Source organism: Tachyglossus aculeatus, chromosome 11 (genome assembly GCF_015852505.1).
Source record: "Tachyglossus aculeatus isolate mTacAcu1 chromosome 11, mTacAcu1.pri, whole genome shotgun sequence".
In the NCBI taxonomy this organism is placed as follows: Eukaryota; Metazoa; Chordata; class Mammalia; order Monotremata; family Tachyglossidae; genus Tachyglossus; species Tachyglossus aculeatus.
Window position 1 is genome coordinate 53936871 of NC_052076.1, and position 24368 is coordinate 53961238.

The following is a 24368-nucleotide window of genomic DNA, read 5'->3' on the forward strand; positions in this document are numbered from 1 at the left end:
GTAATAATAATAATAATAATGGCATTTGTTAAGTGCTTACTATGTGCAGAGCACTGTTCTAAGCGCTGGGGGGGTTACAAGGTGATCAAGTTGTCCCACGTGGGGCTCACAGTCTTAATCCCCATTTTACAGATGAGGTAACTGAGGCTGAGAAGTTGAGTGACTTGTCCAAGGTCACATGGCAGACATGTGGTGGAGTCAGGATTCGAACCCATGACCTCTGACTCCAGAGCCCGTGCTCTTTCCACTGAGCCACGCTGCTCCTCAGTAGCCATCGTAGCTAGCCAGCTATTTCCACGATTCTCGCTGAGCTTGTCCATCACGTGAGATGCGTCCTTCAACTAAACCCTCTTTCCCCTACTCTCTGTCTCTCTTCTGTGTCAATTATGCACTTCGCTCTGTACCTTTAAGCACTGGATATTCTCCCACCCTCTGCCCCACAGGATTTAAGTACCTATTTGTAATTTATTTTAATGTCTGTCTCCCCTTTTAGACTGTAAGCTCTTTGTTGACAGGGAACATGTCTACCAAACTCTATTGTATTGTACTCGTCCAAGAACTTAGGATGGTGCTCTGGACTCAAAAAGCGGTCAGATACCAATGATGATGATGACTGATTGATGTTCTAATTCTTCAGTCAGAAGCCTTCACCACTGATGGCTTAGTACAGTGCTCTGCACACAGTAAGCGCTCAATAAATACGATTGATTGATTGATGGCCTAGCCCCAGCAGGCATTCCCCTACTTCTGGCTGTTTCATCCCAACTCTGTGAGGAGGTGTGAGCTTAAATAGGGAAGAGAGTTTAAGGGGCCAGGGACAAGTATCAGGATTCAGGGAGGGGCAAAGGGGGCTGGGGACTGGAAAGCTGGAGGCCAAATAATCAATCCATCAATGGTATTTATTGAGCACCTTCTGTGTGCAGAACACTGTACTAAGGTCTTGGGAGAGTACAATACAGGAGAGTTGAAAGACATGTTCCCTGCCAACAGGGAGTTAGTGTGTGGTCAGTAAAGATTTAGGGGATTGAAAGTCTCCCTGGGAACTGAGGAGGGTACCCAGAGTTCCCTCTGGACTGTAAACTTATAATGGGTAAGGAATGGGTCTTCCAACTCTGTTGTATTATACTCTCCCAAGCGCTCAGTTCAGTAAGCACTCAAATATCATCATCATCAATCGTATTTATTGAGCGCTTACTGTGTGCAGAGCACTGTACTAAGCGCTTGGGAAGTACAAATTGGCAACATATAGAGACAGTCCCTACCCAACAGTGGGCTCACAGTCTAAAAGGGGGAGACAGAGAACAAAACCAAACATACTAACAAAATAAAATAAATAGAATAGGTACGTACAAGTAAAATAAATAAATAAATAAATAGAGTTTGATTCGGTTCCCCGGGAATCATGAAATAATAATGATAATAATGGTATTTGTTAAGTGCTTACTATGTGCAAAGCGCTGTTCTAGGTGCTGGGGGGGATGAAAAGTGAGCAGGTTGTCCCAACTGGGGCTTACAGTCTTAATCCCCGTTTTACAGATGAGGTAACTGAGGCTCAGAGTAGTTAAGTGACTTGCCCGAAGTCACTCAGCTGACAAGTGGTGGAGTTGGGATTAGAACCCATGACCTCTGACTCCCAAGCCCGGGCTCTTTCCACTGAGCCACGCTGCTTCGGGACGGATTAGAGTGGCAGAACAGATCAGGAAGCGCCCCATGCTTGAATTTTGGTTACATGTGTTTTGATCTGGGGGACGTCACTTCGTATGACTTGCAGTAAGCCAGTCTGTGTTTCAGAGCTGAGAGGTTCACAGGCCTACAGACCCAGCCGTTAAAATGACCTCATAAACAGTCCTGGTTTATGTTGCACCTGACCAGGGATCTGCACATGGACATCTTCAGCCTAACATAAAAGTAAATATAAACCAGACTCGTCCATTACTGGACACTCTGGAAAATATCTCTGCCTCTAGCTGGGCAGTGACAGAAGGGTGGGAATGGGAGCTAGGAAAGACTTAAGCCAAATCTCAGGAGAGGCCACCTCACCTCCAAAAGGAGCTAAGCAATCTCTAATTCCCCCCCTCATCTTGAATCTCACTCAAAGCATTTTCAGATACCCAATAATTTTAGGGACTTTTACTTTGCCTTGGGGGGGGTGGGGAGAGCATGCTGTGCACGACATTCCTTCTTGTTGAGGTAAGCTCTGACCATCCCAACTCCCCCTGCCACCACTCCCTCTCTGACCATTAAGTTCCATCGATCAATTGTATTTATTGAGCACTTACTGTGTGCACAGCACTGTACTAAGTGCTTGGGAGGGTACAATATAAAAGTTGGTACACATGTTCCCTGCCCACAGTGGGCTTACATGCCGGCCAGGACCCCCGCTGGCCCCAGGTGTGCGGCGGCCTTTTAATACTCAATCTGTCATCAAATTGTGTGGGTTCTATCTTCATAACTGTGAGCCCACTATTGGGTAGGGACCGTCTCTATATGTTGCCAACTTGGACTTCCCAAGCGCTTAGGACAGAGTTCTGAACACAGTAAGCGTATTATCCCCTCGGATCATAATAATAATGATGATGGCATTTGTTGAGCGCTTACCATGTGCAAAGCACTGTTGTAATTGCTGGGGGGGATACAAGGTGATCATATATGTATATATATATATATATATGTTTGTACGTATTTATTACTCTATTTATTTATTTATTTTATTTGTACATATTTATTCTATTTATTTTATTTTGTTAATATGCTTTGTATTGTTCTCTGTCTCCCCCTTCTAGACTGTGAGCCCGCTGTTGGGTGGGGACCGTCTCTCTACGTTGCCAACTTGGACTTCCCAAGCGCTTAGTACAGTGCTCTGCACACAGAAAGTGCTCAATAAATATGACTGAATGAATGAATGAGTGGAGGGGACGTTCCCACCAGTGCAGCTTTCTGGCTTCTCTCCCTACACCCAAAACTCATTCCTCTCCTGGCACTCCCTTCTTCTACATTCCCCTTTTCTTTTTTTCTTTCCCCCAATAAAAGCACCACTGTTGCTGTCACCACCAAGGCCCCCTTCCCCGGCTGGGATCCCCACCTTCCAGAGGAGCCAAAGCCAGGGAGCTGGGGCGGAATGAAGGACGACACTGGGGTCCCCTCCGGTCCCTCCTCTCCGTTGGCCATCACTCTCTGCCTTCCCCCGGCCCACTGAGGCAGGGTTCAGGGCTGAGAACCAGAGAAGGCACCAGCTAGCAGTAGCAGCGGTGCTAAATTAGAGGAGAAAAAGAAAAAGAAATCGGCAAGGAATGGGGAAGAACAGGGAGGGAAAGTCGGGAGGGCAACATTGGAGCCAGGCTTACACAGAATGGAACGTGATGCAGAAGTCACTTCATCGGAAAATGAAATTCACCAGACGGAACAGAACTGCACTCTCTTGGTTTCTGGGAGCCAGAGTGCCCATTTGCTCCCACAAGGGAGCATCCACTCCTGCACTGTTCTCCTCCAGGCCAGTGCAAACCCCCATTACTTTTAGTCAGCGATTCTGAGCTCCCAACAGACACAAAGGCACCCTCGTTTCTTCTGCATCCCCAAGCGAAGCTCTCCAGGGACTATCCTTATCCCTCGGAGTCTTGCCGGGGTTAAGTTATTCACCCCAAAAGATCGGCTACGCTTAGACTCAAGAAAATATCCCAGAAATCCTAAAGCCCCACAACATTTCCCTTAGAACCAAAGATTCCCTATTGCCGGGGGGCAGTTCTTGCCACGTTGAAGCTCCTACGGCCACAAGCACCTGGTTAAAACCCCAATCTATTTTTTTAATGGTATTTGTTACACGATTACTATGTGCCAGGAACTGTTCTAAGTGCCGGGGTAGATACAAGCTCATCGGGCTGAACACAGTCCCTGTCCCACATGGGGCTCACAGTATCAATCCCCATTTTACAGGTGAGGTAACTGAGGCACAGAAGCGAAGTGACTCGCTCAAGGCCACACAGCAGACAAGTGGTGGAGCCGAGATTAGAACCCAGGTCTTTCTGACTCCTAGGCTCATGCTCTATTCACAAGGGCACGCTGCTTCCCGTTAAACTGTTAAAACCACTCAAAAAAACCCAAACCTCACTTACCCCCAGGAATCTCTGGCTGGGTGAGGCCTCGTTATCTTGCAGATGGGATCAACCCCGTGACCACCACACAAGCTGGGCTCTAGCAGAGCTGTCACGCCAGCTCAGACTACGGCTTCGAGCATTAAGATTTGAGAACCCGAGCTGCAGCCAGGCCCTCCTCGTGATAGTGACTCAATTTCTTAACCAGTTAACGATGCTGATCTGCTTCGCGGGGACCTGGCAACGGTGGGTGGGCAAGCCAGCTAAAGAAGCGGCTGTGACGCACTCTGGGACCGTTTGGTAGTCACAGGTAGTCATTGCTTAACCACCCCGTTGACCCAATCAGGCTGATGACCCCGAGTGGATGACCTGTGTGGGCCAGCTGCATTCTCTGTTGTCTAACTGGCCTGCATCTGGTCAGACTGAAACCAAGGTTCAGGGTTAAGATCTGGGTTATCAAACAAATATGAAGCTGAGTTTCCAAATGCCGTGATCCCACAGATTTGACAGGGGCAGCTTGGAGTACTGCGCCCAAAGGAAAGGCAGGCTACTTGGATTTCATTTTTGACTCCACCATGGATTTCTTCAGTGTCCCAGTATCTATTATTCCTTACCTTCTCCCCACATGTCCTGGATCCAGCAGGTTTTTCCTCTCCTCCCCATCCCCCCACCCCGCCCTACCTCCTTCCCCTCCCCAAAGCACCTGCATATATGTTTGTACAGATTTATTACTCTATTTATTTTACTTGTACATATTTACTATTCTATTTATTTTGTCTATTTATTTTATTTTGTTAATATGTTTTGTTTTGTTGTCTGTCTCCGCCTTCTAGACTGTGAGCCCGCTGTTGGGTAGGGAACGTCTCTATACATTGCCAGCTTGTACTTCCCAAGTGCTTAGTACAGTGCTCTGCACACAGTAAATGCTCAATAAATACGATTGAATGAATGAATGCATGTGCATCTAGCTTATTTCTATTTATTCTGATGACTTGACACCCGTCCACATGTTTTGTTTTGTTGTCTGTCTCCCCCTTCTAGACTGCGAGCCCACTGTTGGGTAGGGACCATCTCTATATGTTGCCAACTTGTACTTCCCAAGTGCTTAGTGCAGTGCTCTGCACACAGTAAATGCTCAATAAATACGATTGAATGAATGAATGCATGTGCATCTAGCTTTATTTCTATTTATTCTGATAACTTGACACCGGTCCACATGTTTTGTTTTGTTGTCTGTCTCCCCCTTCTAGACTGCGAGCCCACTGTTGGGTAGGGAACATCTCTATATGTTGCCAACTTGTACTTCCCAAGTGCTTGGTACAGTGCTCTGCACACAGTAAGCACTCAATAAATACAATTGAATGAATGAATGATGAATGATAACAAGTCTCTCAAGGACACTAAACTCCAGCTTGAGTCCTGGACCGGGCTTTCCGGGAGAACTATTGGATGGGATGGGATTTCAAGAAGTCACTTGAGTCGGGTAGAAGGGCTAAGGGGAAAGAGCTGGTCCAGTCTTCCTATATACAGGTTGGATAAGATGCGGCCAGCAGATGATCAGAAGTGGCCTGATTTGGGTCACTGCTCTGGTGCCCGGGGCAATGCAACCCCAGCTTTCCGGAGACCGGGGGTAGCACCTCCCAATCAATCAATCAATCGTTTTTATTGAGCGCTTACTGTTTGCAGAGCACTGTATTAAGCGCTTGGGAAGTACAAGTCGGCAACACAGAGACACATAGAGACAGTCCCTACCCAACAGCGGGCTCACAGTCTAGAAGAGAGGGCTCACAGTCTAGAAGGATTAACTGTCCTGACAATGGTGTCTGTTGCCCAAAGCTGGAACAGAACAGAGTTGCCGAGCGGTTAAAGAATAGGTCTGGGAGCCGGAGGATCTGGGTTCTAATCCTGACTCCGCCACTTGTCTACTGTGGGATCGTGGGCAAGTCACTTAACTTCTCTGTGCCTCAGTTACCTCATCTGTAAAATGGGGATTAAGACTGTGAGCCTTATGTGGGACAGGGATTATTTCCAACCTGTTTATCACGCATCTACCCAAAAGTTTAGTACAGTGCCTGCCACATAGTACCACATAAATACCATTAAAAAAACAGAGTATGTGCTGAAAAGGCAAGCAGATAGGGTGGAACCCGCTGTGGGAGAGCTATAAAGAACAGGTGATGTGGCTGAAGTAATGAGTCTGGAGATTTATTTTTGCAGTGCGGAAAACCCTCCTAGAACGGGAAGCCAACAAAAAGGAATCCATGCCTGAGGTAAACAAGATATGAACAAGGAAGCCACTCAGGGTGACGGGGGGCAAGGGTGGATAAGAGTGACTGTCTGCGGATGGGGGCAAAAAAACCCCCCAAAAAACCAGAGTGGCACAGATGAATCCCCTGATCTTTCTGGTTCGTAGCACAGAGAGGACCGCAGCCCTGCCCAGAGTTGGGAGCTGAGCACTAAAAAAAGATTTTGTTCATCATAGTAATTTGGGCAAATAAGATGTTTAGTAAGATTTTGGTGATGGGGGTGGAGGGGAACGAAGCCACATGCCATCCTCTTCTGTACAAAGAACCACCCCCTGTAGGGAGATGGCTTCTCTCTAGAGAGACTGGTGGGCAATGCACAAAGCGGATCCAGGTTTGAAGCCCTGCTGACAGATGCTCCCCAGCCCTGGGCCACTGGATGCCAAGGAGTAGCCCCAGAGAGCTGCCAGATTCTCTCTGTTCGGCTTGGTGAGGAAGCCACATAAATATATGGGGAGGTGGGGGGGAGAGAAACTGGTGCCGTTACCCTTGGGGAAGAGTCGGGGGTGAGGGGGGGTGGCTGAGGCAAGCACAAGATGGAAAGGGCTCTTCTTTTTTGTTTTTTAAAAGGGGGGATGGTGGGAGGAGACCCTTTGGCTGCAGTGATGGTTTTAATGGCAAGAGTAGGCTGTAAGCTTGTCCTCTAGACAAAGCAGGGCAGGGAATGTTTGTTATATTGCTGCATTGTATTCTCCCAAACTTAGTAGAGTTCTCTGTTCACAGTAAGCACTCAATAAATATGATTAACTGAATCCCACAGGGAATCGAAAGAAGCTATTTCCACCATGTCCCTCACTTCTCCCCACTCATCCTTCCTCTTTAACCTCGGTTGACCCTACCAGAATGGGTAGCAGTGGCAGCAGAGGGGTTAGCCTTGGATGAACTAGTCCATTCTGGGTCACGATCGCCTGGAGGAGAAATGACCCAGGATGGGCCTATTTCTCAGGTATGCCACCAACAACACTCCAAGGACCCAGACAGGGGGAACAGTCTCCTGGAGCTGCATCTCCTCTGGGACCAACAGGTCGAAGCAGCAATGGGCAGTGGAAAGGCAGGTGAGTTCTGCCTCACTCGTTTGCCTGTCACCCCTCTGCTCCTCTCCCTTTTCTCCCTTTCCCTTTGTGCCCCTTTGGCCCTCTCTCCCTTTTTCTCTTCTCTCCTCTCTGCCCTCCCCCACAACCTGCCAAAGGGGCTAGATTTTGACTTCCACAAAAGCCCATCACGTACTCCCGAGCCTCAGCCGGCAACCTCGGCCTCAACCGACTCTGGAGATAGGGTGGTGGGTATTTCCTTTTTCACTTTCTCTTCCTCGTCCTTCCTCAACAAACACATCCAGTGGCAGCTGGGTCCGGGTGTTTCACGATGACAATCGAGACAAGAAAAGAAAAGAATGCAAGGCAGAATACTTGGGGTCCTCTGAGAGAAACCATCTGTTAGGAGTCTAAAGCACAAGGCGTCTATTATCGGGGTGACCCTGGGCATCGCTGTGGCCAGCGAAGAACAAAGATGACTGTTAAACCACCCTTCTGTGCGCACTTCCTATAAACAAAGTCCTAGTTGCTAACCCAGTAGCAGTCAGAGCAGGAAGTTCTGACACTGCTGCCCTGACTTGAGCCTGCATCTCTTGCACCCCAGCTGTGCCATCTTTCCTGGGGTCCTGCCTCTCTCTCTGGGTCAGGGGTAGCCAAGTTTTTTCCAAAGTGTGCCCCATGACCAGAAATCCATAAGTAGACAGACCGCACGACTGTTTTATTGATAACAATGGTGAAATAGAGCCTGTGAACGAGTCAAAAATATGGATTTTTTTTAACAGTAATAAAAAAAGTTTAAAAAGTGTTTCACCAACTTTAGTAGAACCAAAGTGGGCAGTGACTAGGCTGGAGTTGGCCACTGATCGATTTTGATTGAGTCAATGAGAATATTGGTATTTAAGAGTCTAAACTACTGTACAGAACCGTGAGCTGTATTTAATAATAATAATGATGGCATTTATTAAGCGCTTACTATATGCAAAGCGCTGTTCTAAGCGCTGGTGAGGTTACATGGTGATCAGGTTGTCCCACGGGAAGCTCACAGTTTTAATCCCTATTTTCCAGATGAGGCAACTGAGGCCCAGAGAAGTTAAGTGACTTGCCCAAAGTCATACAGTAGGCAAGTGACGGAGCCGGGATTCGAACCCATGACCTCTGACTCCAAAGCCCGTGCTCTTTCACAAGGCACAATCTCAATTTTGTTTATGTCCTGCTGACCCACTAGTTTGTGTGTGCTAGGTTTAAAAGGTCGCTGGATTACACCCCTTCTTTCACCTTTTATACAGTTCAACAATGTGTCTTTCTGCCTCCCCTTTCAAACTCAAAGTTCTTCAAATGTGGGGATCATACCTTTTACTTATTTTGTACATTTGCTATGAATTCCAAGAGCCTACCACAGTGCTCTGCTCATAGTGGGTGCTTGGTAAATACTATTGATCAAATCGAGAAAGGCCTGGGCTAAGCGGAAGCTGCTTTTCCTGTGGAGTTTGGAAAACCTCTTCTACTCCCGGAAGGCTGCATTCTGGCCTAAACTGAGGATAGGAACTGAGTCCCACCATCCTATTGAAGACACGCGAACACATCCCCAGCCACGGAGATTGGGCGGAACAGAAATTCCTTCAGGAAGGTTCAATATTCAGTGAAAGTGTATCTAATCCGCACACTATTTTCAACTTGTCCTCTGCGGCCAGGCCTGACTTTGTTGGGGAGATTTCTGGAAATGTTTCCCTGCCTGTAAGGGGACTTGCTCTGATCAAAAAGGACCACTGGATGGTGGAGAGACCATCAGGGGTAGGGCAATTTCAGCAGAGCAGCAGGACACAATTCCCGGGAGAGTGGGAAAACACGTCTGAGCCCGGCCCACAGTGGGTGCAGCCACAAGGATGGTGAGTGCTCACTCACTGCCATTAGATAGTGCATTTTCCCCCGGGCATTAATGGAGCAAAACTAAGCAGAGCAGACCAGAACCCAGAAGTTTGCAAAGAAATTGTCTCCATCCCCAGAGAAAAAGAAATACATTGAAGGCTATGCGTGGGATGGATAGAGACCGTTAACTATGCCCTGAGTGAGGAAGACTGGGCTTTAAGGGTAGGTAAGGGAGCCTGGAGTTTGCTATTTAATGGAGCTAAGTGAGTAAATAATCCAGGAAAGAAATGTTCAACTGATTCTTAACTCCCATCTGCCCTGTTCAAACAAAGAGACACGTGCGCGCACACAACACACCATACACCATTTTCTTCATTCCAGTCTTAAGGAACCTGAATTCACCCTTCTTCACATAACTCGAGCAAAAACGCTTTCTTCTACTTCCCCGGCTAACAGATGGCTCGGTAATAATACCATCACCGATTTTTTCACTTCTCCTTTTCACTCTCTTCCTAGATTTATACTACACCAATAACCCAGGCCTCTTGAAGTGCCTAGAGGAAGTTGGTTTATGCTCGTGAAAAATGCCCACATAAAAAGAGACACCCATCTAGATGTGCAAACAATCTAGAAGTGTCGGCCAAACGCTGGCCTCTTCCACCGCACTACAACGCACGGGTAGGATCGAATCAGTAACATCAGCTTTGAAAAGGCCTGCACTCATGCTCACACTCTCTCCCTCGATATGCATACATAGAATTACAGGTACAGCTGTGGCTGGAAAAAAACCTGTGATTCACATTCCCTTCCACATTGTTTGCATAAAAAGCTAGATTCTTGCTTTGCTAATTGATTTGTTCCCCAGAGGGCCTAGGTCTCTGTTTTTGAGCTCACCTCTTGGCATCCTGATCTTTATGAAGGCTTTGCTCCAAGAGAGTTCCCCTCCCTTGTCTGCTGCCGGGCAGAGTGGCCCGTCTGGGGCAGTGGTCTGCCAACAGCCCACTGCTACGTTGTTCAGTTAGTGTAGCTCCTTCACCCTGCCTTTAGATTGTGAAAGGAAGCACCCACATGCGAGGCCCAGATAAATCCTGAACCAATGAGACTGTTGAGGTGAAAGGAGCAAGGGAGGGTGGTTACCTTGATAATCTGTTACTGGATTAACACTGGGGTTCCTTTCCTTCATGTAAAGCTGATATCTCCACATTTGGTCCCTCATTTTTCCTACAGATAACACACTTTATAAGGATAACATTTGCCACAAAAATACAAATTGTCAATTCTATGGTGTTTCCAGTAACAATGTAGGGATCCAAAAGCTGGACAGTGAAAAAAACAGGAGAGAAAGAGCATTGATTCCTCTGAAATGTGGTATTGGAGAAGGCTTTTGAGAATACCATGGACTGCCCGAAAAACAAACAAATGGAGCAAATTAAGCCAATGTGGTCTTTGGAAGGCCAGATGACTTAGATTAGCATATTTTGGATAAATCTTCAGTAGGACCAATTCTCTGGAGAAGATACTAAAGCTACGAAAAGTTCAAGGAAAATGTGGAAGAGGCAGGCCAGCAGCTAGATGGATAGAAACCATAACAGCGGTAATGGAAGAACTGTTAGCAAGGTTACAGATAGACTGTGGGCTTGTTGTGGGCAGGAAATGTCACTGTTTATTGTTGTATTGTACTTTCCCAAGCACTTAGTACTGTGCTCTGCACACAGTAAGCGCTCAATAAATACAACTGAATGAATGAATACGATGTTTAGGAGAAAATATATCCATAGAGTCGCTATGAAGCGGAAACCACTTGATGGAACTTAATAATAATTTGGGGAGTTCAGGGTGGGACAAAAAGGGGCAACAGAACCAGAAAACAAGAGGAAAAAAATCAAATCAATGGTATTTAATAATAATAATAATAATTTTGGTATTTGTAAAGTGCTTACTATGTGCAAAGCATTGTTCTAAGCGCTGGGGGAGATACAAGGTTGTCCCACATGGGGCTCACAGTCTCGATCACCATTTTCCAGATGAGGTAACTGAGGCACAGAGAAGTTAAGTGACTTGCCCAAAGTCACACAGCTGATAAGTGGCAGAGCCAGAATTAGAACCCATGACCTCTGACTCCAAAGCCCGTGCTCTTTCCACTGAGCCACGCTGCTTCTCTGAGTGCTTACTGTATGCAGATCACTGTACTAAGTGCTTGGGAGAGCATAACAAAGTTGTTAGACACATTCCATGCCCACAAGGAGCTTACGGTCTAGAGGGGAGGAGAATGGAGTGGACAGAGAGGGAGAGAGAGGATGAAGGAGGTCAGGTTTCTGGCTCAGTCGGAAGCTCATCAGAGTGGACAGGCTTGAAATCTCTAGGAAACAGTGCATGAAGTGACTGAATTAGCTGCAGAGGCAGCCAGTTCTGAAGGAACGGCGGCTGGGCAGCCTCTTCTCCGCTTTTCTGCTGCTGGGCTGTCCCGAAGGCCTGGTCCCCTCGCGAAATCCCAGCTGAAAGTGAAACTAAGTGGGTTCTGCGAGCAGGTTGGGGCTGATACTACAGTCACTGAGAACACAGTAACTGGAATGGCCACTTTGGGGCCATGGGGACAAGACCTAAAATGGGTTGGGGCCAGAGGGGGAAAGGGAAGAGGAGAAACTAGACCATGAGAAGCAACGTGGCCTAGTAGATGAGCAGGATGCCTGTCTACTTGTTTTGTTGTCTGTCTCCCCCTTCTAGACTGTGAGCCCATTGTTGGGTAGGGACTGTCTCTATATGTTGCCGACTTGTACTTCCCAAGCGCTTAGTACAGTGCTCTGCACACAGTAAGCGCTCAATAAATACGATTGAGTGAATGGAAGTCAGAAGATCCTGTGTTCTAATCTTGGCTCTTCCAGGTGGCGGCTATGTGATCTGGGGAAATTCACTTCACTTCTCTGTACCTCAGTTAACTCATCTGTAAAATGGGGATTGCTACTGTGAGTCCCATGTGGAACAGGGACGGCGTCCAATCTGTTTATCTTGTATCTACCCCAGCGCTTAGTACAGGGCCTGGCGCACAGTAGGCATTTCAGTGCCGTAGAAAACCCCCACACAGAACAAAGTGGGATGGGCCAACTGATCCAGAGCCACTATCATTTGGACAATGGTTGCAGAGGGCAGCAGCCCCAGCTCTGCCAAGTGGCTCCCCAGGGTTTTCAGAGCCACTGAAGCAGGTTCTGGTGCCAGGTTGGAGAGCCATGACCCCGTTGGCAGAGGGCAACAAGAACCCCTCTCCATCTTGGCCCTCTTCCAGACCCACTCTGGCCTGGGGAGGATTACTCAAACAGCCGTGAGGGTGAGGCTTAGGCCCACCCGGTGGAGTAGGCCCCCTGAGCATCCTTGAATGTGCCTCGAAAACAATCTCCCCAAAGGGTACTAAAGAGGAAAGACTCTGATAATGAGGAAGCTTTGGGACATTCTTTATCCACCACCTCACTATGGTGGGGGTGAGGAGGGGTCAATAGCCAGAAGTAGAGGAGGGCCCGTTGGGGCCCTGCCTGCTATAAGAACCACACAGAGAAGCAGCGTGGCTCAGTGGAAAGAGCACGGGCTTTGGGGTCAGAGGTCAAGGGTTCGAATCCTGGCTCCACCATGTGTCTGTTGTGTGACCTTGGGCAAGTCACTTAACTTCTCTGAGCCTCAGTTCCCTCATCTGTAAAATGGGGATTAAGACTGTGAGCCCCACGTGGGACAACTTGATCACCTTGTATCCCCCCCAGCGCTTAGAACAGTGCTTTGCACATAGTAAGCGCTTAACAAATGCCATCATTATTATTATTATTATTACTATTATCTTTTGGGGAGGACAGGCTCAGCAAGAATCCTGAAGAAAGCTGGCTAACAAGGGCAGCAAACACCATAGCCGCTACCAAAATAGCTGGTTTAGGGAGCTACCCCACAGCATGTGCACAAAGCTACGGGCACTGCAGGAACGAGCAGTGTCTTCCACCCTTTCCACTTATGGGAGAGGAGAGTGCCTTCTAACACTCTGGTTCTCTCCCAGATGCTTCAAAAATGGTTCTATGTGGGTGCCCAATAAATACTATCGAAAGGTTCATCTTCTCTAAAAATCAGTCCTTCACTCGGTCACTGAAAGGGCTAAAGATCTTGGTGTTGTGGCAACTCCGCCTCTGCTTCTTCTTAACGTGCAGGAGCCTGGCTCACCTTACAACCTCGAGCTCGTTTCCTCCCAGAAGCTCAAAGGTGTTTTCAGGTGATCGAAGGCACATCTCCACTAAGAGGCCTTCCCAAACTAAGCCCCACTTTTCCTCATCTCCCACTCCCCTCTGCTTCACCCTGACTTGCTCCCTTTACTCTTCCCCCGCTCCCAGCCCCACAGCACTATGTATATATATGTATATGTAATTTTATTTATTTATATTGATGTGTGCTCCCCACCTCTAGACTATGAGCTCACTATGGGCAGGGAATGTCACTGTTTATTGTTGGATTGTACTTTCCCAAATGCTTAGTACAGTGCTGTGCACACAGTAAGTGTTTAATAAATATAAATGAATGAATGAATGAGGACTGTTTCAGACCAGCAGACTAGCACCATGCATATATCCAAAGGAGGTACAGGGAGAGGAGGGAAGACCTAGAAGTTTCTAGAATGGAGAAACTACTCGCTCCTCAGGAGCCCTTTTAGAGGGCAAGCTCTTTTGCATAGGTTGTCACTCATTCAAGCGCTTAGTACAGTGCTCTGCACACAGTAAGCGCTCAATAAGTACGATTGAATGAATATAGCTGGACCACAGCCATTCACAGGGAAGGAGATGGGCAAGGAACAGGATGTTAGAAGAATGGGAGAAAATTCCAGAGCCAGGAGGACAGAAGGGTCCTCGTGAGGTATCCAAAGGGAGAGGACGTAAGGACACAGTGTTCACCAGAAAGACGCTCGCTCTCACCGGGTGGAGTCTTTGGGATTGGCGTTTCCTCCAAACCTTCAGCTGCCACCCTTTAAGGGTCCATGTGGCTAGCTGAATCCCAGGTGATTTCTGTGCCTTCTGGAGTTCCAAATCTAAGGGTCATGGGGTGGGGGCCAAACTACTGGGGCATTCTTGGGGTACACTAGCATATTTATTTATTTTACTTGTACATATTCTATTTATTTTATTTTGTTAATATGTTTTGTTCTCTGTCTCCCCCTTCTAGACTGTGAGCCCACTGTTGGGTAGGGACCGTCTCTATATGTTGCCAACCTGTACTTCCCAAGCGCTTAGTACAGTGCTCTGCACACAGTAAGCACTCAATAAATACGATTGAATGAATGAATGAATGCATGTTCTAATGAGAGTCCCTCCCATGGTTGTAAGATGTCATACGCTCTAGGAGTCCGGTGCTAGAAACAGGGTTTCTGATATCAAAAATTACTGGAAACAAGATGAAGATTTTCTGAAAGCCAAATTATGAGGTGAGAAGACTAGGCTGAAACTGCAGTCTTAGGTATGACCTTCATTTCTAGTCTAAGACTCTCTCTTTCAGTTGGCCATCCAACCCACTTCACCAGGGGGAAAAAAATCTCCTTGCCTGATTTTGAAGATTACAGGCCCAGCTAGTGATTAGCATGTGTTCCTATGACTTTGGCATTTCAGGTGCACAGCTGAAATCTAGACTACTGAAGAGTTACTTTTCTTTTCAAGCACCTAGTATAATTCTGCGCACCCTGGAGGCCCTAGAGAACTCACCGGCTAGCTCACTGGTTTCACACATCTCACTTTAAAAAGCCAAAACCTGGGCCCCAGCTCGCTCCATCCTTGTTTGCTCCACAGTCTTCACAAACCTCCACATGAGACTTGCTTCACTGTAAGTCAGAGATATATGAACTGCTCAAAGTGGGCCAAAAAGGAACAAAAAAGGTCGTGATTTTTGAAGGTGGCTCATTTTTCCAAATGCTTAGAAGTCAAACTTTCTACAGACGTCTGACAAGGGCTTGGGACAGAGACCCATTCCTGGATCCAAGAGATTTCTTTGGCACCAGGATTGGCACCGTGTCTACTCTACTCGTCAATTTACTATGTCTCGTTCCTGAGATCTGCCAAGGATTTAAGGAGCATCCTCAGGTGCAAAGCACGGACATAGACCTTTTTCCTTCAGTGATTCCCCACCTCCCCAAGAACGTGACAGAAACGAGATTCAAATGAGCAAGCATCTATAAATTCGGAATGCAGCTGTATTTCATGAATTTGCTCCGATGGAGTGTTTGGAGATTCAGTGTTGATTTTCTATTAGCATTTCATGGAAAATATTTTAAATCTACTGCAGAGGGAAAAAACAAAGTCTCTCCCTTACATTGTGAGCCCAGTGTGTATCTACGTCAGCACTTGGTACACAGTAAATGCTCAATAAATGTCATAACTAACTCCTCCCTGGATCCTCCTCCTTCTTCATCTTTGTTCCTCCTAAGTCTTCCTCTCCTGCCCCCAAAGCCCTGGGGACTGCTTCCTGTGGCACAGAAAAACCCAGCTCCTTGGGCCCCTTTTGAGACGCTAGAATAGAGAAAGCAAAACAGATGAAAAAAGAAGTTGTCCCTCCCTGTCCTAAGTCTCCATTCCTGAGCCTTGGCTTCCTCCAAACACCACCCATGGTTCACTCTGACTTCTACGTGCCAAGTGCAACCTCATATAACTCTCAGCCTTTCCAAACTTCCCCTGGACCCAGCCCACCTCTAATATACCAGTGGTTTTAATGGCTGGTTCGGGCTTCAGCCCAAAAGGATTAAAAACCCAAACCTGGAAGTACGCATGAGTCAGAACTTCTCCCAGGCCACTTTGGAGCATCTTCTGAGTAAGGCTCTGCGTGTGAACTTTAACAGAGAGAGATAAGCTCTCAGAGGGGTTGCTTCAGAGCTCTGGGAATGGAAAGAGTGAAGAGCACGAGGGGAGGTACTTTGGGAGATGAAGGAGCCCAGCCTTAGCCTTGAGGAGAGGCAGGCAGCAGCCTGGAAGAATTCACACTTCCAGCTCTCCAGCAGCTCTGCTCTAATACAGTACAGGCTCAGTTTCCCTCCCCTCTTCCCCTCCAGCCACCAAAAATAAACAACTTGTTGATTCTGCCACACAGAAGGTGCTCCCTCAAGACCAATTAACTATTTACATGGGTTTTTTTTTTAAGGGAGCCACAGGGTAAGCTGGCCTCAGAAGCAGGGAAGTCACCACCCTGCAGTTTACTCTGGCCGCCATTCCAAGTTTCACATGACATCTGAGCTGCCTAAGTCAATCAATTAATCTATGATATTTATTGAGTGCTTACTATGTTCATAGGTCTGTAGTAAGCGCTTGGGAGAGTAGGATACGACAGGATTAGCAGACACGTTCCCTGTCCATAAAGAGCCGACATAAGTCAGGCCTGCTGTCCTGAAAAACTATTGTTTTGGAGGGCATGGTGCAGAGGATGGAACTCCAGAGCTTGGATTCTAACCTACAGTGACTCTGACAGGCTCACTTCCTCTCTTTGCACCTCTGTCCCAAAAACTGGCCAGCCAGAGAAGAATCATTCAGAAGTGACTGTCGGTCCCCTGTGCCAAAAGGAAGCTCCCTGGCCACCCAACAGAATAAGTCATTTCAGCCTCAAAAGCAGTGTTACTTTGTGTTTTCATCCAATATTTTACTGGGTTCAGAAAGCAGAGAGAGAAAATAATAATGATAGCATTTATCATCAATCGTATTTATTGAGCGCTTACTATGTGCAGAGCACTGTACTAAGCGCTTGGGAAGTACAAATTGGCAACATATAGAGACAGTCCCTACCCAACAGTGGGCTCACAGTCTAAAAAAAAATTTATTGAGCGCTTACTATGTGCAAAGTACTGTTCTAAGTGCTAGGGAGGTTACAAGGTGATCAGGTTGTCCCACAGGGGGCTCACAGTCTTTACCCCCATTTTACAGAAGAGGTAACTGAGGCCCAGAGAAGTGAAGTGACTTGCCCAAAGTCACGCAGCTGACAAGTGGTGGAGCCGGGATTTGAACCCATGACCTCTGACTCCAAAGCCCGGGCTCTTTCTACTGAGCCACGCAGAGAGAAGAACATCCAAAGTTGCTGGCCTAATAGGATGGGCTTCAAACTCCAGGCAAAATCCCAGGTAAGGGATGCTCCTTGTGCTCCTGTCCTGAATGGCTGGGCCCCCTCCCTACCCATTCAAGGGTTTTAGAACTTTTCTGGTCCCTCAGATGGGATCCCATCTCTAAGCCCAGGACATCCTCCTGTCCCTCTGCTCCCCTTTCCTCTGACCTTCCACACACCTTCTGCTTCCACAGGCCCACAAGATTTAAAGGGATCCAGCCCAGACGTAGCATATTTTATGCTCCTGCCTGTCTCCTTGCCCTTTTTTAAAATGCTATTTAAAATCTTACTATGTGCCAGGCACTGTACTAAGCGCTAGGTAGCGACAGACTGGACAAAGTCCACATCCCATATGGAGCTCACAGTCTTGATCCCCATTTTACAGGTGAAGTAACAGACACAGAGAAGTGAAGTGACTTGCCCTAGGTCACCCAGCCAATACATGGCAGAGCCAGGATTAGAACCCAGGTCCTCTGCTCCTAGGCCCATGCTCTTTTCACTAGGCCATGCTGCTTCCCAAGAGCTTTGTCTTAAGGGGCTTTAAGAATCTCAGATGCAGTCAGGAGCCCAACCTATCTCCCTGGGACCCGAAGAATGAGATATAAAAAGGTCATATACAAGTTCTATTGACACTGTGTTGTAATTACAGGTAATTAGTACATCTACCAGAAGGCTTTGGAGTCAGAGGTCGTGGGTTCAAATCCCGGCTCCGCCACTTGTCAGCTGTGTGACTTTGGGCAAGTCACTTCACTTCTCTGGGCCTCAGTTCCCTCATCTGGAAAATGGGGATGAAGACTGTGAGCCCCACATGGGACAACCTCATCACCTTGTATCTACCCCGTGCTTAGAACAGTGCTTTGCACATAGTAAGCGCTTAACAAATACCAACATTATTATTATTTACAATAGCTGATTAGAGACTTTTTCAGGAGCCCCCACTAACCAAAGTAAAACTTTAGAAAAACCCCAATTCCTCCAGAGAATATGCAAACCTCAAGATACCTCCAAAACACTTTTGGATGGTGTGAGCTTACCCATCTCCTCTTCTATACCCAGAGAGGGACAGATACCTTAAGAGACCCAAAAGAGAATTGGACAAAACCAGACTGGTGCACAATGACTATTTCTATGCTTAGGTTATTGGTTGGGTTTTTTTTATGATTTTAAGGCACTGAACTAAGTGCTGAGGTAAATACAAGCTAATTAGGTTGGACATAGTCCATGTCTCACTTGGGACTCACACCCCATTTTACACATGAGGCAAAATGAAGTGACTTGCCAAGGTCATACAGTAGACAAGTGGCGGAACTGGAATTAGAACCACAGCACCTGTACATATGTATATATGTTTGTACATATTTATTACTCTATTTATTTATTTTACTTGTACATATCTATTCTATTTATTTTATTTTGTTAGTATGTTTGGTTTTGTTCTCTGTCTCCCCCTTTTAGACTGTGAGCCCACTGTTGGGTAGGGACTGTCTCTATTTGTTGCCAACTTGTACTTCCCAAGCGCTTAGTACAGTGCTTTGCACACAGTAAGTGCTCAATAAATACGATTGATTGATTGATTGATTGACTTTCTGATTCCCAGGCCTGTGCTCTAACCACTAGACCATGCTGTGTCTCTTTGGGGCTGGAGGCAAGGCGGAGGAGTGGAGAAGAGAAACTCTCTCCCACTCATGTGGGACTTCGGAAGCCAAAGGAAAAGCCCTAAACAGAGAGCACCAGGAACCTTTAGAGTTTGGCAGGAGAGAACTGGGCAAACTTAGTCAACCTCCTTTCTTTAATGGTATTTGCTAAGTACTTACGTGTTAAGCACCTTTCTACCTGTTGGGGTAGATACAAGTTTATCAGTTTGGCAGAGTCCTTCTCCCACATGGGGCCCACAGTTTAAGTAGGAGGGAATAGGATTTAATCCCCATTTTATAGTTGAGGAAACTGAGGCACAGAGAAGTTAAGTGACTTGCCCTAGATCACACCAGCCTGAGGAAGCTGGTAATAAGCTGTTGCTACGGGTCCCTGCCATTCTCAGATAGCCTTGCGGACTCGTTTTCTGGAGCAGAGGTGGCATCTGTCTTCCAGTTCATTCATTCAATCGTATTTATGGAGCGCTTACTGTGCTCAGAGCACTGTACTAAGCGCTTTGGAAGTACAAGTCAGCAACATCTAGAGATGGTCCCTACCCAACAATGGGCTCACAGTCTAGAAGGGGGAGACAGACAACAGAACAAAACATGTAGACAGGTGTCAAAATCATTAGAACAAGCAGAATTAAAGGTATATGCACATCATTAACAAAATAAATAGTAAATATGTACAAGTAAAATAGAGTAATAAATCTGTACAAATATATATACAGGTGCTGTGGGGAGGGGAAGGAGGTAGGGCGGGGGGGATGGGGAGAGGGAGAGGAAGAGGGTGCTCAGTCTGAGAAGGCCTCCTGGAGGAGGTGAGCTCTCAGTAAGGCTTTGAAGGGAGGAAAAGAGCTAGCTTGGCGGATGTTGGGCTCCTGAAAACCTCCAAATATCAATGATATTTAATAAGCATTTACCATGTGCAGAGTACTACACCAAGCACTTAGGAAAGTACAAAACAAAAGAGTTTGGTAAACACAAACCCTGTCCAAAATGGCCATACAATCTACAGGGGGAGATGGACATTAAAATAAATGTCAGCTAGGGGAAATCATTACAGATAGGGGGAATCAGGAAATGACAGGCCCCACTTGGATCTCTGGGGTAAAGGTCTGGCTCCTTCCCGGATATTAAGCCGGACCAAAAAGAAAATAAAATCCGCCTGAATCCGAGGCTCTTTAATACACGTGGCTGCCCAACCCAGCCCCAGGTCTATTCTATTTATTTTATTTTGTTAATATGTTTGGTTTTGTTCTCTGTCTCCCCCTTCTAGACTGTGAGCCTGTTGTTGGGTAGGGACCGTCTCTATATGTTGCCAACTTGTACTTCCCAAGTGCTTAGTACAGTGCTCTGCACACAGTAAGCGCTCAATAAATATGATTGATTGATTGATTGACCAGTGCTGGGTTTCTGCCAGATTTAAGCCAGGTGAAACGGCCTGGAGTCAGGCGCACACAAATCTTTCCCACCATCAGCTCAAAAAGCGTGAGAGGGAAAGGCTCAACTATGTCAATTCTTGGAGAAAGCCTCAGGAAGCAAGGTGGAAGGGGGCAGCTTTTTACAATCACCATTTTGAATGCCCAGGTCTAAGAACTAAACACAAAAATGCTTCTGATCATATAACTTAGTTGCAGAAATCAAGTCTCCGTCCTCCAAGCATCTAACTTTCATCTTAAGGTCATACTGTCAGAGCTTAGAACAGTGTTTGGCATATAGTAAATGTTCAACAAATACCATCATTATTATTATTGGAAAAAAAAAAAAACCCAGTTGGAAAACTACAATTTTCTCCACCTTTTCCTCTATCAAAGACCTGATCCCAGCACTTGCTAATGCCCAGACCTCAGAGGGTGGAACAATTCAATATCCTTGGCTTAGTATTAAAAATCTGGACCCTCCAAATCAATCCATTATTTCAAATTCCTAAGACCACCTCCTCCCCGTCTTCCCATGACGGGATCTTTTAGCAATAGCCAGGAGGGTTACGATGGTGGAGAGAAACTCTCATTCTCATGAGGCCCAGTGATTCTTGTGGTACTCGTGACTACCTTGAGCATCATTCAGGGCATTGCCACTTGAGCCTCGGGGAGATGGTTCTGTATCCAGGAGACATACAAGAACAAGCACATTCTTGGTAGACAGATGCATTTCAGAAGCAGCCAGCACTAACCGAGACCAGTGGCGAAGACACACACAGAATGCAAAGAAAAATGTTCATTTGAGTCCCTTCTCCCCCTCCCCACTTTTTCCATTCTCCTCTATTCTCAAGTTACAAAGTTAGCAGCTTTCTTTCCTTCGCTACCGTGAAGAAAGGAGTCCATCTGTTTTGGATTTAAGCGGCTCACTCGAGGTGCCTCAAAATTCCCAACAGACGTAGTACTGCACGTTTCAGACCATTCCCCGGTCCCTCACTAAGAAACTGGGACTAAGGAGGTGCTTCTAGGTGGAACACGGGTGGGAATTGATGGGGCAAGGTTGGCGATGGGAGAACATCACAAAAATGTCTGATCTATCGCTCTGCTTCGATTCTCTTTACTGTTCCTCTTCAACACTCAGATAAACACTACTAGAATTTAAACCAAACCTTTCCAGGGCTTTGTAGGTACCACAGTCTCAACAAGGGGTAGTACTGCAATCACTAGCAGGCAGCAAATCCAGCCATGGAGTAAGAATTCAACCCAAAAGTCCAGCCTCCCTGCCTTGGGCTCAAAACCACTGTGATTACACTCTGCTCTAATAATGGTAAAAGGGAGAGGATCTTCCTATCCAAAATCTCTGTGGAGTCTCAGACCCTATTCGCGGCAGAATTAGAGAGGACAGGCCAGAAGGCACTTTCCAAAAAGCCTGGGAGAAGGAGAAAGGAGTGATGGGGGCCAGGGTAAAGGCAGGAGAAAAGTGAAAGTGGGAAACTCCCAATCAGCTCCAGACAACTCCTGAGGTTATGGTGTTTCCCAAAGAGGCCGTGAAAGGGAGGGGAATTCTAGAAGACGATTTCACGGGAAAAGGAGGTGGAACCGAGATCCATCATCCCGTCGGCCCAATTTCTCCTCCTTAAGCCATTAATCAAGCAGGGGCAGTAAGGTTGGAAAATGCTAAGGGAAAGGAAATCCTGAGTAGGCTGGAGCGGAGACGGCTTGGGATGGAAAAGCACCGGACAGGATATTCCAGGAGGAAAGCAGCAGAGTCTGCTGCCTATTGTTAGGACAAAGGAAATTATGACTGGGGGTCGAGAGGCGAGCGAGGGGTAGGGCAAGATGAGCTGCTAAGCTAAAAGGAATCTAGGAAATGTGTCAAATGTCGGGGTGAGGGAAGGGGAGTGGGGAGGCTACCCTGGCGTGGAGGGCTTCCCTGGGAGTCCCGGGAATTGGGGTTTTTCCCAGCTCAGCCAGCCCGGCTTTGACCTTGACCAAGCCACTCCTTTAAGCCGTACGCCTCAGTTTTCCTCCTTCCTCCCAATCTCCCAAGGATTGCATAAAGATCGAGAGAAGGGGGTGGGTGGAGAAGGCGGAGGTTAACGGATCCTGGGTGCCGGAGGGGCAGGACCGGGTGGGGAGGAAGACCCTGCGGGGAGTTCTGGGCACGGGGGAGAAGCAGGAGGAGGAGAAGGAGGAGGAGAATGCGGGGAGGGGAGACCGGCCTTGGGGAACGGGTCCCTGGGAAGCCGGGAAGGCAGGGATGGAGCTGAGGGCGTCGCCCCCTCCCCTCCCCACCCTCCTCCTCCTCCTCCTCCTCCTGCTGCTCCTCTGCCGGTCCGCGGCCCCCGCCTCCCCTCCCTTCCCCTCCCGGACCCCGGAAGGTCGGGCGGGCCCAGGCCTCGCCCCCCGGAGCCCCCAAACCCTCCAACGCGTCCGGGGGATTTGTTGGGAGGGAAGACAGGCCGCCCGCAGCCCCGGCTCGCCCTTCCCCGTCCCCCCTCCCCCTCCTCAACCCGCCAGCCCCCTCCCCCCCTCCCTTCCCCATCCCAAACCAGGCAGCCCCCTTCCTCCTCAACCCAAACCAGGCAGCCCCCCGCCCCTTCCCCATCCTAAACCCAGCAGCCCCCCCCGCCCCTTTTCCCCATCCTAAACCCGGCAGCCCCTTCCCCTCCCTACCCCAAACCCGGCAGCCCCCTCTCCATCCCTCCCCCTCCCAAACCCAGCACCCCCCCGCCCTTTCCCCATCCCAAACCCAGCAGCCCTCTCCCCATCCCAAAGCCAGCAGCCCCCTCCCCATCCCAAAGCCAGCAGCCCCCTCCCCTTCCCCAACCCAACCCCGGCAGCCCCTTCCCCTCCCTACCCCAAACCCGGCAGCCCCCTCCCCTTCCCCACCCGCCCCGGCCTCGCTCACCGTGGCCCCCTTCCGCTGCACTGCCCCTCCACCACGCCGACAACGCCGCCGGGGCCGAGGGACCCGCTGCTGCCGCTGCTGTTTGCTGCCGCCGCTGCCCGCGATCCCTTACAGCTCCGCCGGGGACTCCGGGGGCTCCCGGCCGCCCGCCCGCCCGCCCGCGCCCACTGCTCGGCTCCTGCTCCTGCTCCTGCTCCTCCTCCTGCTCCCCCTGCCGCTCCTCTTCCCCCTCCTCCTGCTCCCCCCTGCTCCTCCTCCTCCTGCTGCTGCTGCTCCCCCTCCTGCTGCTGCTGCTGCTCCTCCCCCTCCCCCTGCTCCCCCTCCCCCTCCCCCTGCTCCCCCTCCTGCTCCTCCTCCCCCGGCTCCCCCCCTGCTCCTCCTCCCGCTCCCCCTCCTCCTGCTGCTCCCCCTCCTGCTCCCCTCCTCCTCCTGCCTCCTCCTGCTCCCCCTCCTCCTGCTGCTCCCTCCTGCTCCTCCTCCTGCTCCCCTCCTCCTCCTGCCTCCTCCTGCTCCCTCCTGCTCCTCCTCCCGCTCCTCCTCCCCTCCTCCTGCTGCTTCCCCTCCTGCTCCTGTTGCTCCCCCTCCTCCTGCTGCTCCCCCTCCTGCTCCTCCTCCTCCTCCTCCTGCTCCCCCTGCTGCCCCTCCTCCTGCTCCTCCTCCTCCTCCTGATTCCCCTGCCCCTCCTCCTGATTCCCCTGCCCCTCCTCCAGCTCCTCCTCCTGCTCCCCCTGCTGCTCCTCCTCCTGCTCCTCCTGCTCCCCCTGCCCCTGCTGCTCCCTTCGCTAAGCCCCTTACCTTCCTTCCCTCCCTCCCTCCTTCCCTCCTTCCTTCCCTCCTTCCTTTCTTCCCTCCTCCCTTCCTTCTCCCTCCCCGCAAACCCTGATTTCAGAGGAGGGCGATGGGGAGGCAGGGGGCTAGCCGCCGCCGCCGGCCCCCCCACCCCCACCCAGCGGAACGCCGGGAAATGGAGTCCACGTGGCCCGGGGGGCTTCCCCCCAACCATGGCCGGGAGGCAGCGTGGGAACT

General features: G+C 48.8%; 1 protein-coding gene across 2 annotated transcripts in view; it reads right to left on the bottom strand.

The window, feature by feature from the left end:
• Positions 1-23439, bottom strand: part of ST3GAL2 (ST3 beta-galactoside alpha-2,3-sialyltransferase 2) — a 69867-nt gene extending 46428 nt beyond the window's left edge. The window contains exon 1 of one of the 2 annotated variants that reach the window (XM_038753439.1): positions 23343-23439. The gene's annotated coding sequence lies outside the window, so the exon portion shown is untranslated. Of the gene's footprint in view, positions 1-4109; positions 4188-23342 lie in introns of those variants that run through there. The other variant, XM_038753440.1, reaches the window with a different exon arrangement.
• Between the last annotated feature and the right edge of the window lie 929 nt (positions 23440-24368).